The following is a 15,079-nucleotide window of genomic DNA, read 5'->3' on the forward strand; positions in this document are numbered from 1 at the left end:
ATAGAAGAAGTTAACGAGCTTCGCGCTCGGGTAGTGGCTTTAGAGAACATGGTACAAAGGTTACAAGCACCAACAACAACACCGACATCAACAGAACCACCATCATCAACACCAACGGTACCATTACTACCACCAACAACATCCCCATCCCATACTTCAACATCACAAACTATCCCACAAACATCAACGTCATACGCACCATAGACACCAAGGAATACCAACAACAACAAACAATGGAGTATTGAGTCATAACTCCAACGAAGACATATTCTGCAGAGAATATGTAGTTTCTAAAAGTTTTAGAGATTATATATTCTAGTTCTAATTATAAACCCGATGAGTAAGCAAATAGAAATGATGAAATGAAACCCTGACCGGAATGGTGCACGATTTACAAGCTATACCTGTTTTACCAACAACATCAACAATATCGTCAGCATCACCAGCACCGTCAGTGCTGTCAGCATCACCAGTATCAGCAACACCTACAACATCACAAACTCCACTAATCAACAACAAGTATGTCATATCAATGATTTATGAAGTATTAACTCATTCCCTCTAAAGAATTTATATGTATATCTTATATATATAAATTTTGAAATCATAATAAATCTTTTCGTACTAAGCTATTACGTATGAATTTTAAAGGGTAGATACTACTCGGTTAATTCATATTACTAACATGCTATGATGTACATTCTTCGTTAACAACTTAACCATTGTTAACTACAACCTCTGTTTAAACTCAATGAATCTCAATTCATGATAAACCAAGTGTATTAATCAAATACATGTTTGATTTTACAATTTCATCTTCGATGTATTTAACGCCCCGTCCTAATCCATCCGGACGAAGTCCATATCGATTATAAATGATTCACAACAGTTGATTACATCGCGAGGTACTTGACCTCTATATGATACATTTTACAAACATTGCATTCGTTTTTGAAAAGACAAACTTTCATTTCATCGAAAGTTGACAGGCTTGCATACCATTTCATAATATATCCAACTATAATTGACTTGATAATAATCTTGATGAACTCGACGACTCGAATGCAACATCTTTTGAAATATGCCATGAATGACTCCAAGTAATATCTATAAAATGAGCAAATACACAGCGGAAGATTTCTTTCGTACCTGAGAATAAACATGCTTTAAAGTGTCAACCAAAAGGTTGGTGAGTTCATTAGTTTAACATAAATAATAATTCCATACTTTTAATAGACCACAAGATTTCATATTTCCATTTCTCATAAACATACGTCCCATGCATAGAGACAAAAATATCATTCATATGGATTGAACACCTGGTAACCGACATTCACAATATACATATTAGAATATCCCCATCATTCCGGGATCCTCCTTCGGACATGATATAAATTTCGAAGTACTAAAGCATCCGGTACTTTGGATGGGGCTTGTTGGGCCCGATAGATCTATCTTTAGAGTTCGCGTCAATTAGGGTGTCTGTTCCCTAATTCTTAGATTACCAGACTTAATAAAAAGGGGCATATTCAGTTTCGATCATTCAACCATAGAACGTAATTTCGATTACTTGTGTCTATTTCGTAAAACAGTTATAAAAGTTGCGCATGTATTCTCATCCCAAAAATATAAAGGGTAAAAAGGTAAATGAAACTCACAATACTGTATTTTGTAGTAAAAATACATATGACGACATTGAACAATGCATGGTTGGCCTCGGATTCACGAACCTATATCAAGTATTAACACATTATAGTATAAATCAATTAAGTTTATATATTTGTTATGTATTAATTATTCTTATAATATATTATGATACTTATTTGATATTTAATTAATGTTATATCAATAATATTAGTTGAAACATAATTTTATATAATATTAGTATATTTTATGTAATAATATATTTACATATATATCTTTTGTTTTGCAAAATTAATAATTGTAGAAATACCTGACTAAGGATAATAATAATAATATTAATAATAATAATAATAATTTTTAAAAGTATAAAACTACCTTAGGAGTCAGTTTTAAAAAGATTGCACCAAGCCGGGCTCGAACCCGAGACCTCTCGCTCACTCATCAACACCCTTAACCATTCCTCCATTTCAGTTTTTCTGATTTATAATACAAACCCAAATACTTATCTATTACATGTTTCAACCCACTTCATCTTCTTCACCAAAATCTAAACAATCAAACAACTTCATTCTTAATAGTCAATCATCAAAATGATTTTAGGACTTCTAAACAAACATGAAACAAAAAATAAAAATGTGTTCATGATATAAAAAAAATGAGAAAAAAAACAAAACAAAAAATCCTACTGCTTGCTAGTAGCTAGAAAAAAAAATTTGTTTTCAATTTTGAGTTCGTTTTGGACAATCTTTACAACATGAAACATGTTTCAAATCATTCTTAAAAACTATTGAAATCGTCAATTGAACTTAAAACATCAAAACAAGCTCTAATTTCTCCAAGAACAAAACAATTGACTTTTGACAATTTAACTTTGACTCGCAAATTCGAATTCGTTATTAAGAATTGGAACTTGAGATTTTGCAGGAAGTTTAAGTAAATGATTCCCAACAACTCTGCATTTTTAGTTTTTGAAATTTGTTTCGAATTTACGTTAGTGTATATTACTGTGAAGAACTCAAGAACTCAAAAATTGATTTTTAGATTAAGAGTGTTATAGGTTATGATTACAACATGAATTGTGTTGCAAATCATTCCTATAAACTTTATGGATCATCAAATTAACTGGATATATCAAAACAAATTCGAATTTGATTCAAGAACACTTATTTGACTTTGAAAACCAAAACTTTGACTCTCAAATTAGAAATTGATAGAAAGAATTGAAGATTGAAAACTTACAGATAGTTTAGATAGACGATTCCTAACAAGACTGCATTATTACATTTTGGAAATTCATTCGAAATCAAAATATGGTGAAAAAGATGAATGTACAGAGTGTCGAGCTTATTTTGCGATTTTTTATGTTTTACTTAATGAATTGCAGAATAATTCTTTTATAGAGTGATTGCATTGATCCTAATTGAGTTGTGAAATGGACATCTAACAGATTACAAACAGAAAACAAAATTTGAAAAAGTTGGATTGAAATGGGTAACGGAATGGTACTAGTTCTTGACTTTTTTTTTTATAGATTAATATTAATAATTAATAAATATATTAATAATAATAATAATAATAATTATAATAATAATCATTATATCCATAATAATAATAAGTAATAATGATACAAAAATCATAAAAAAATGATAATAATATTATTAACGATAAAAAAAATAATGGTTTCTTTAATAATAATATCTAATTCACGGAGTATTATATTGTGTCCATTGCTAAACAGTTAACATATAAAAGTGTTCCTAAAAATCTCAATTTTTTTGATTAAACATATTTAATTATTTCACTCATTACCTGTTTGAAACCTGATCAAAAAGGTTCGAAAAATATTTATTTTCTGTTCCAATTTATATGTACGGAGTACAAAAACTTAGATTGAAATGGTAAAAAAAATATTTATCAAAACTATTGTCTTTTTAATCAAATTTTGAAACAACATTTATTTTAGAACTTCTTATATATATATTAGATCTATTTTAAAATAATTAAACGTCAACCGAAAGTTACAGACATTTACCATTTAAGCTCAAAATTAAATATATTTAATATACACTATGTATATATATAAACAGTTTTAAATAACAAAATTTACTATTCACTTAAATATATATTAAATGATTAAAATATATATACATATAAAATAATAGTTTTTATTACAATGTATTTTATTGTACGTATTTATTTATAATAATAAATGTATATAATAGTTTATTAATGTTCATGTTATTATATATATTATACATATATTTATATATACACATATTTATATATATCCACATATTTACAAGCAATGATTCGTGAATCATCGAAAATAGTCGAAAGTCAATTGAATATATGAACATTGTTTCAAAATTTTCTAGACTCAACATTACATACTTTGCTTATCGTATCTAAATCATATCAAGATTAAGTTTAAATTTAGTCAAAAATTCCCGGGTCGTCACAGTACCTACCCGTTAAAGAAATTTCGTCCCGAAATTTGAGTGAGGTCGTCATGGCTAACGATAAATATGTTTTCCTGACGAATATGAGCTGATAAATAGAGTTTTATCATTATTGCATAATAAAGATAAAATAATTCGATTATTCGAAGAGCACGAATGAAGCTATCACCAAAGAGTGAAATAGGAAAGTAAAGATTCATCTTAACTTTTGACAGAGTCAGGGTTGAATTTAGAAAATAAAGTTTGTCTTAACTTTTGACGTCGTCTTGATTAAATTCCGGAATTCAAGGGATATAAAGAAAATCTTCGAAATCTAAAAGATTTGATTATTTGGTGAATAAGGAAATTAAGATCTCTATAATTAAATGCGATGATTTGTCCCGATTACTACATCTGATATTTCCATTATAAATTTACCTTTTCCGTTCCATTAGTTTTCACCACTTCTATACTCAATTCCCAAATCCAGAAGATTGTGAAAATGCTTAATCCAATTCTAATCCTTGTCCTTATCCTGACTGTCGTAACAATCATTCTTCTTTTCCAACTTCCACAGAATGAATCTGTTTATTTCTACTATGCTCTAGGTGTAGTGACCCGAACTTTTCCGTGTTTATATATATTAATTGAGATTGATATTTACATGATTAAATGTTTTCAACATGTTAAGCAATCAAACTTGTTAAGACTTGATTAATTGAAATATGTTTCATATAGACAATTGACCACCCAAGTTGACCGGTGATTCACGAACGTTAAAACTTGTAAAAACTATATGATGACATATATATGAATATATATATAGTTAACATGATACTATGATAAGTAAACATATCATTAAGTATATTAACAATGAACTACATATGTAAAAACAAGACTACTAACTTAATGATTTTTAAACGAGACATATATGTAACGATTATCGTTGTAAAGACATTTAATGTATATATATATCATATTAAGAGATATTCATACATGATAATATCATGATAATATAATAATTTAAAATCTCATTTGATATTATAAACATTGGGTTAACAACATTTAACAAGATCGTTAACCTAAAGGTTTCAAAATAACACTTACATGTAACGACTAACGATGACTTAACGACTCAGTTAAAATGTATATACATGTAGTGTTTTAATATGTATTTATACACTTTTGAAAGACTTCAATACACTTATCAAAATACTTCTACTTAACAAAAATGCTTACAATTACATCCTCGTTCAGTTTCATCAACAATTCTACTCGTATGCACCCGTATTCGTACTCGTACAATACACAGCTTTTAGATGTATGTACTATTGGTATATATACTCCAATGATCAGCTCTTAGCAGCCCATGTGAGTCACCTAACACATGTGGCAACCATCATTTGGCAACTAGCATGAAATATCTCATAAAATTACAAAAATATGAGTAATCATTCATGACTTATTTACATGAAAACAAAATTACATATCCTTTATATCTAATCCATACACCAACGACCAAAAACACCTACAAACACTTTCATTCTTCAATTTTCTTCATCTAATTGATCTCTCTCAAGTTCTATCTTCAAGTTCTAAGTGTTCTTCATAAATTCTACAAGTTCTAGTTACATAAAATCAAGAATACTTTCAAGTTTGCTAGCTCACTTCCAATCTTGTAAGGTGATCATCCAACCTCAAGAAATCTTTGTTTCTTACAGTAGGTTATCATTCTAATACAAGGTAATAATCATATTCAAACTTTGGTTCAATTTCTATAACTATAACAATCTTATTTCAAGTGATGATCTTACTTGAACTTGTTTTCGTGTCATGATTCTGCTTCAAGAACTTCGAGCCATCCAAGGATCCGTTGAAGCTAGATAAATTTTTCTATTTTTCAGTAGGTTTATCCAAGGAACTTAAGGTAGTAATGATGTTCATAACATCATTCGATTCATACATATAAGCTATCTTATTCGAAGGTTTAAACTTGTAATCACTAGAACATAGTTTAGTTAATTCTAAACTTGTTTGCAAACAAAAGTTAATCCTTCTAACTTGACTTTTAAAATAAACTAAACACATGTTCTATATCTATATGATATGCTAACTTAATGATTTAAAACCTGGAAACACGAAAAACACCGTAAAATCGGATTTACGCCGTCGTAGTAACACCGCGGGCTGTTGGGTTAGTTAATTAAAAACTATGATAAACTTTGATTTAAAAGTTGTTATTCTGAGAAAATTATTTTTAATATGAACATGAAACTATATCCAAAAATTATGGTTAAACTCAAAGTGGAAGTATGTTTTCTAAAATGGTCATCTAGATGTCGTTCTTTCGACTGAAATGACTACCTTTACAAAAACGACTTGTAACTTATTTTTCCGACTATAAACCTATACTTTTTCTGTTTAGATTCATAAAATAGAGTTCAATATGAAACCATAGCAATTTGATTCACTCAAAACGGATTTAAAATGAAGAAGTTATGGGTAAAACAAGATTGGATAATTTTTCTCATTTTAGCTACGTGAAAATTGGTAACAAATCTATTCCAACCATAACTTAATCAACTTGTATTGTATATTATGTAATCTTGAGATACCATAGACACGTATACAATGTTTCGACCTATCATGTCGACACATCTATATATATTTCGGAACAACCATAGACACTCTATATGTGAATGTTGGAGTTAGCTATACAGGGTTGAGGTTGATTCCAAAATATATATAGTTTGAGTTGTGATCAATACTGAGATACGTATACACTGGGTCGTGGATTGATTCAAGATAATATTTATCGATTTATTTCTGTACATCTAACTGTGGACAACTAGTTGTAGGTTACTAACGAGAACAGCTGACTTAATAAACTTAAAACATCAAAATATATTAAAAGTGTTGTAAATATATTTTGAACATACTTTGATATATATGTATATATTGTTATAGGTTCGTGAATCAACCAGTGGCCAAGTCTTACTTCCCGACGAAGTAAAAATCCGTGAAAGTGAGTTATAGTCCCACTTTTAAAATCTATTATTTTTGGGATGAGAATACATGCAGGTTTTATAAATGATTTACAAAATAGACACAAGTACGTGAAACTACATTTTATGGTTGAATTATCGAAATCGAATATGCCCCTTTTTATTAAGTCTGGTAATCTAAGAATTAGGGAACAGACACCCTAATTGACGCGAATCCTAAAGATAGATCTATTGGGCCCAACAAGCCCCATCCAAAGTACCGGATGCTTTAGTACTTCAAAATTTATATCATATCCGAAGGGTGTCCCGGAATGATGGGGATATTCTTATATATGCATCTTGTTAATGTCGGTTACCAGGTGTTCACCATATGAATGATTTTTATCTCTATGTATGGGATGTGTATTGAAATATGAAATCTTGTGATCTATTGTTACGATTTGATATATATAGGTTAAACCTATAACTCACCAACATTTTTGTTGATGTTTAAAGCATGTTTATTCTCAGGTGAATACTAAGAGCTTCCGCTGTTGCATACTAAAATAAGGACAAGATTTGGAGTCCATGTTTGTATGATATTGTGTAAAAACTGCATTCAAGAAACTGATTTCGATGTAACATATTTGTATTGTAAACCATTATGTAATGGTCGTGTGTAAACAGGATATTTTAGATTATCATTATTTGATAATCTACGTAAAGCTTTTTAAACCTTTATTTATGAAATAAAGGTTATGGTTTGTTTTAAAATGAATGCAGTCTTTGAAAAACGTCTCATATAGAGGTCAAAACCTCGCAACGAAATCAATTAATATGGAACATTTTTAATCAATAAGAATGGGACATTTCACTAGGGTTTATTGTATTTATAATCCTCCCGTGTCTTTATATTGTTATACGCACTGATATCCACAGTTTGTAATTTCGGTGTTGTTGTTGGGCTTTATATTCTTCCTTATATTTCAATGTCCCTAATCCTGTCTCCTATAATCACTGTCATCTACAGTTAATACTTCCCCCCTTATTTGCTGCGATTTATACTCCAATTTATATTTCGGAGCTTTGTCCCTTCGTTTCTTCTTCTTCTTGTGATTGTGCATCTCTGGTAATGGTCCAGAATTCGCAGATATAAGTTTCAGAATGAACATTGTTAGTGTCCTAAGAAAAAAACGGTAATAGCACAATTTGATTTGTTAAATTACCAGAATTCAAGGAAAGATAGGACTATCAAGAAAAATATGTTCTTAATATGTTTATAGATTAGACAGAACGTAAGAGTCGTGTAACATGGCACATGATGACGTTATGATCTGTGAATCATCATGTTCCATTTAGAAACTCAGCATGACTTATTGTAATATAATCATGTTTATCAAGTGTCATTATATTATACTAACTCATGCTTCGGTTCCGAACATTACTTCAATAACATTCATATTTTAAGCTCAAAAGTTTACAGAATATAGAAACTAACAGTTTCTATATGATGTAACACTGATAGCACGAAGAGATTAATGATTTCAGATTAGAATAGTTATGAAAATATCTTCAGAAATATAGAGGATATTTATAATGAAAGATACGATGATATCTTGGAATTTCTAATATCGAAGGGTGGTGAAGAAAATTTATCCGCAAGAGTTTGGAGTCAGAAGCAAGGTATTCGCTAAAGATTTCATCAGAAACAGAATCATCAGGATTCTTAATGTACAAGCTTAGTTGTTGTGATTTGTTCAAAGACTCCTTCGTAGTTTGCTCAATCAGTTTTCCAGTTCTAACTTTTCTGAGCTTTTCCAACATACTATTCTTTATCATCAAACTTCCGATGATTAAGGGCGTTTATGGTTATCTATTGTTTCTGCTGCTTCATTCAGCTTTTTTCAACATTCAGAGTATTGATTTGTGACTGAGTGCTTTTCAGAATTTCAGAATGAGAGATCATAATTCTAAGAGATAAATGTCATACATATAACTGTTGATGTAGATATGCTGTGAGTTTTCAAAGTACTGATTGCTGATTCCCAGTAATTGGTATGGCAGTTCTCGTCACAAGATGCGGATGAGTATATGATAGGGTTTCAATGAATAAATATAATGATTTGTCAGAGAGATTTAAGCCAAGAAGCAACAAGGTTGCTGGTACGTCTGCTGGTAATATGGTGGAATATAAAAGAATTCTCCGGTATCAAAAGGGTAATTGTATATATCAGGATTTATAGTAAGGTTACTTCGAATGAAAAGTCGAAGTTGACCTGCTGAAGCTGTGACAAAATTGGCTACTTTGAAAAGGGATTGCAAAGTTATTTTTGCTAATAAATGCCAAAGGATCTGACGCGGCTACGTGTTAAACTTTTACTCAATTGCTGAGACTTTCTTAGGTGCATAACTATATACATAAATCTTTTCTTCCGTAGATGAAGTGTGGTTGGTTCATCCTCTCGATTGAGGTGTTTTCAAGAATCATGAAAGGTTTGAACGCAGACTGTAATCGTCAAGATACAAATGAGGTTTAAGATGAGACTAAGTGGCAAACTTGAAGAAATGTTTAGTTTCATATGTTATAATCAATATTTTAATTCATTTTAATTGTCCAATGTTGATAGTCCACAGTTAGCAGTGTACAAATAATAATTCATATATAGTTTACTATATAATATTCGAATTAATTAATACGTGTCGTGACCCGTATACGTCTCAGACTCGATCACAACTCAAAGTATATATATTATTATAGAATCAACCTCAACCCTGTATAGCTAATTCCCGCATTACTGCATATAGAGTGTCTATGGTTATTCCAAATAATATATATAGATGGGTCGATATGATATGTCAAAACTTTGTATACGTGTCCCGATATTTAAAGTGCGTAAAAATAAATAACAGAAATTAAATGACGATAAATAAAGTGCGTAAAGTAAATAACAGAAATTAAATGACGATAAATAAAATTACGAGAATGTAAATTGCGATAATTAAATTGCGATAAATAAAGTGTAATCAGTTAGCTGGGAACAATTAGTTAGGAACAGTTAGCGTGGATTCTTAACAAAATTTCTCATAGTTAATTTGTTTGTTTCTAACAAATTTTATTTTGTCAAATGTTTCCTTCATTATGCCACTTGATTTTTGATAAATTAAAATCCAAATATGAAATTGGATGAATATGGTTATTCTGTGGTGAACAGATTTGTATATCGGTGGACGTAAGTAGGATAGTAAACGACTGTTGAATTATATTCGAAGAATGTACAGTGTAACTTATTAATGTGAAATCTAAATACTCCTCGGGTATTACCTACCCGTTAAAATATTTTCACCATTAACAGTTTCTACACAAGAATTTTTAATTACAATCTTTATGAAAATATATATACATATATATTTTCTTCAGATGTAATCATGGATTTAATGAGTCAATATAATATTAAACTCATTTGATTTACCATTGGAACAAGAATATATAATCTCTAAAACATTAGAGATTACATAATTGCCATGTCGAACGAAGATAAATGATGTAGAACGATACGTAGAACGATGATTATACTTGAGGTACAGAGTGAGATGTTGAGGCATGGATTGTTGATGGTACTGGTACTGTTATTGATGGTACTGTTGATGCCGGTGATGTTGCTGAAGCTGGTAAATTTTGCACTATCTTTTCTAAGGCTACAACTCTGGCGTGAAGCTCGTTGACTTCTTCTATTATACTAAGATGATTGTCGGTTCGAACGAGCGGATGAATGAGGTTTAGAATCTGAGATAGTATATGATCGTGACGAGACACTCTGGAAGTGAGAGAGAAAATGGTGTCTCGAACAGGTTCGCCGGTAAACACTTCAGGTTCATTGTCAATAGGTGAATTCGTTTGATGGAAGGGATCGCCTTCTTCGCGTCTCCATTGATTAAGTCGACTACGAACCCATCAGATGAATTGGGGATGACTGATTGATTGATTCATTCCGGTGACGCTGATAGGTGAAACTCCATATCGGAATAGCCATTGGAATCCGAGGAATTCGAACTGCTTGAGGAATTCATCTCGTACGATCAGATAAAGGATTTTCGATAAGAAATAGATTATAGGATGTAGATTAGTACCCTGCAATACATAATTTACATATGCATATATAATACTAAAATCCCATAAATTATGGAGGAATCTACGGAAGCTGTCAGGCAAAGGTAACAATAACATATACGCTAAGATATGAACTTATCTATACACAGTCTATGCAATAGAGGCAGTAAGATGTTTCTAGATTTTAAGGATGATAAGCAAATAATTTTCGACACTAAATGATAAGCAAAACTTTTGACATGCAGACACGGTCGAAGTCCAGACTCACTAATGCATCCTAACGACTTATCAGTTAGACACACTAATGCAGACCTGGTTCGCTAAGACCATCGCTCTGATACCAACTTTAACGCCCCGTCCTAATCCATCCGGACGAAGTCCATATCGATTATAAATGATTCACAACAGTTGATTACATCGCGAGGTACTTGACCTCTATATGATACATATTACAAACATTGCATTCGTTTTTGAAAAGACAAACTTTCATTTCATCGAAAGTTGACAGGGTTGCATACCATTTCATAATATATCCAACTATAATTGACTTGATAATAATATTGATGAACTCGACGACTCGAATGCAACATCTTTTGAAATATGCCATGAATGACTCCAAGTAATATCTATAAAATGAGCAAATACACAGCGGAAGATTTCTTTCGTACCTGAGAATAAACATGCTTTAAAGTGTCAACCAAAAGGTTGGTGAGTTCATTAGTTTAACATAAATAATCATTCCATAATTTTAATAGACCACAAGATTTCATATTTCCATTTCTCATAAACATACGTCCCATGCATAGAGACAAAAATATCATTCATATGGATTGAACACCTGGTAACTGACATTCACAATATACATATTAGAATATCCCCATCATTCCGGGATCCTCCTTCGGACATGATATAAATTTCGAAGTACTAAAGCATCCGGTACTTTGGATGGGGCTGGTTGGGCCCGATAGATCTATCTTTAGAGTTCGCGTCAATTAGGGTGTCTGTTCCCTAATTCTTAGATTACCAGACTTAATAAAAAGGGGCATATTCAGTTTCGATCATTCAACCATAGAACGTAATTTCGATTACTTGTGTCTATTTCGTAAAACAATTATAAAAGTTGCGCATGTATTCTCAGCCCAAAAATATAAAGGGTAAAAAGGTAAATGAAACTCACAATACTGTATTTTGTAGTAAAAATACATATGACGACATTGAACAATGCATGGTTGGCCTCGGATTTACGAACCTATATCAAGTATTAACACATTATAGTATAAATCAATTAAGTTTATATATTTGTTATGTATTAATTATTCTTATAATATATTATGATACTTATTTGATATTTAATTAATGTTATATCAAAAATATTAGTTGAAACATAATTTTATATAATATTAGTATATTTTATGTAATAATATATTTACATATATATATTTTGTTTTGCAAAATTAATAATTGTAGAAATACCTGACTAAGGATAATAATAATAATATTAATAATAATAATAATTTTTAAAAGTATAAAACTACCTTAGGAGTCAGTTTTAAAAAGATTGCACCAAGCCGGGCTCGAACCCGAGACCTCTCGCTCACTCATCAACACCTTTAACCATTCCTCCATTTCAGTTTTTCTGATTTATAATACAAACCCAAATACTTATCTATTACATGTTTCAACCCACTTCATCTTCTTCACCAAAATCTAAACAATCAAACAACTTCATTCTTAATAGTCAATCATCAAAATGGTTTTAGGACTTCTAAACAAACATGAAACAAAAAATAAAAATGTGTTCATGATATAAAAAAAAATGAGAAAAAAAACAAAAAAAAATCCTACTGCTTGCTAGTAGATAGAAAAAAAAAATTTTGTTTTCAATTTTGAGTTCGTTTTGGACAATCTTTACAACATGAAACATGTTTCAAATCATTCATAAAAACTATTGAAATCGTCAATTGAACTTAAAACATCAAAACAAGCTCTAATTTCTCCAAGAACAAAACAGTTGACTTTTGACAATTTAACTTTGACTCGCAAATTCGAATTCGTTATTAAGAATTGGAACTTGAGATTTTGCAGGAAGTTTAAGTAAATGATTCCTAATAACTCTGCATTTTTAGTTTTTGAAATTTGTTTCGAATTTACGTTAGTGTATATTACTGTGAAGAACTCAAGAACTCAAAAATTGATTTTTAGATTAAGAGTGCTATAGGTTATGATTACAACATGAATTGTGTTGCAAATCATTCCTATAAACTTTATGGATCATCAAATTAACTGGAGATATCAAAACAAACTCGAATTTGATTCAAGAACACTTATTTGACCATGAAAACCAAAACTTTGACTCTCAAATTAGAAATTGATAGAATGAATTGAAGATTGAAAACTTACAGATAGTTTAGATAGACGATTCCTAACAAGACTGCATTATTACATTTTGGAAATTCATTCGAAATCAAAATATGGTGAAAAAGATGAATGTACAGAGTGTCGAGCTTATTTTATGATTTTTTTATGTTTTACTTAATGAATTGCAGAATAATTCTTTTATAGAGTGATTGCATTGATCCTAATTGAGTTGTGAAATGGACATCTAACAGATTACAGACAGAAAACAAAATTTGAAAAAGTTGGATTGAAATGGGTAACGGAATGGTACTAGTTCTTGACTTTTTTTTTATAGATTAATATTAATAATTAATAAATATATTAATAATAATAATAATAATAATAATAATAATAATAATAATAATAATAATAATAATAATAATAATAATAATAATCATTATATCCATAATAATAATAAGTAATAATGGTACAAAAATCATAAAAATGATAATAATATTATTAATGAAAAAAAAATGGTTTCTTTAATAATAATATCTAATTCACGGAGTATTATATTGTGTCCATTGCTAAACAGTTAACATATAAAAGTGTTCCTAAAAATCCCAATTTTTTTGATTAAACATATTTAATTATTTCACTCATTACCTGTTTGAAACCTGATCAAAAAGGTTCGAAAAATATTTATTTTCTGTTCCAATTTATATGTACGGAGTACAAAAACTTAGATTGAAATGGTAAAAAAAATATTTATCAAAACTATTGTCTTTTTAATCAAATTTTGAAACAACATTTATTTTAGAACTTCTTATATATATATTAGATCTATTTTAAAATAATTAAACGTCAACCGAAAGTTACAGACATTTACCATTTAAGCTCAAAATTAAATATATTTAATATACACTATGTATATATATATATAAACAGTTTTAAATAACAAAATTTACTATTCACTTAAATATATATTAAATGATTAAAATATATATACATATAAAATAATAGTTTTTTATTACAATGTATTTTATTGTACGTATTTATTTATAACAATAAATGTATATAATAGTTTATTAATGTTCATGTTATTATATATATTATACATATATTTATATATACACATATTTATATATATCCACATATTTACAGGCAATGGTTCGTGAATCATCGGAAACAGTCGAAAGTCAATTGAATATATGAACATTGTTTCAAAAATTTCTAGACTCAACATTACATACTTTGCTTATCGTATCGAAATCATATCAAGATTAAGTTTAAATTTAGTCGGAAATTCCCGGGTCGTCACAATGTACTCGAAACTTTCTAGACAACATCATTCGTACCTTGCAAGGATAGCAAGAATTCACAAACATCAATATTCGTCACCAAGGAATGCCAATAAGAATAAATAATAAAGTATTGATTACATTAGTGAAATACTCCACGAAGATTATGTAATCTCTAATGTTTTAGAGATTATTCATTTCTAATTCCAGCCGAAAATCAAATGAGTTTAATATTAACTCATTAAATCTACGTTACATCTGAAGAAA

The sequence above is a fragment of the Rutidosis leptorrhynchoides genome, chromosome 8 (genome assembly GCF_046630445.1).
Source record: "Rutidosis leptorrhynchoides isolate AG116_Rl617_1_P2 chromosome 8, CSIRO_AGI_Rlap_v1, whole genome shotgun sequence".
NCBI lineage: Eukaryota > Viridiplantae > Streptophyta > Magnoliopsida > Asterales > Asteraceae > Rutidosis > Rutidosis leptorrhynchoides.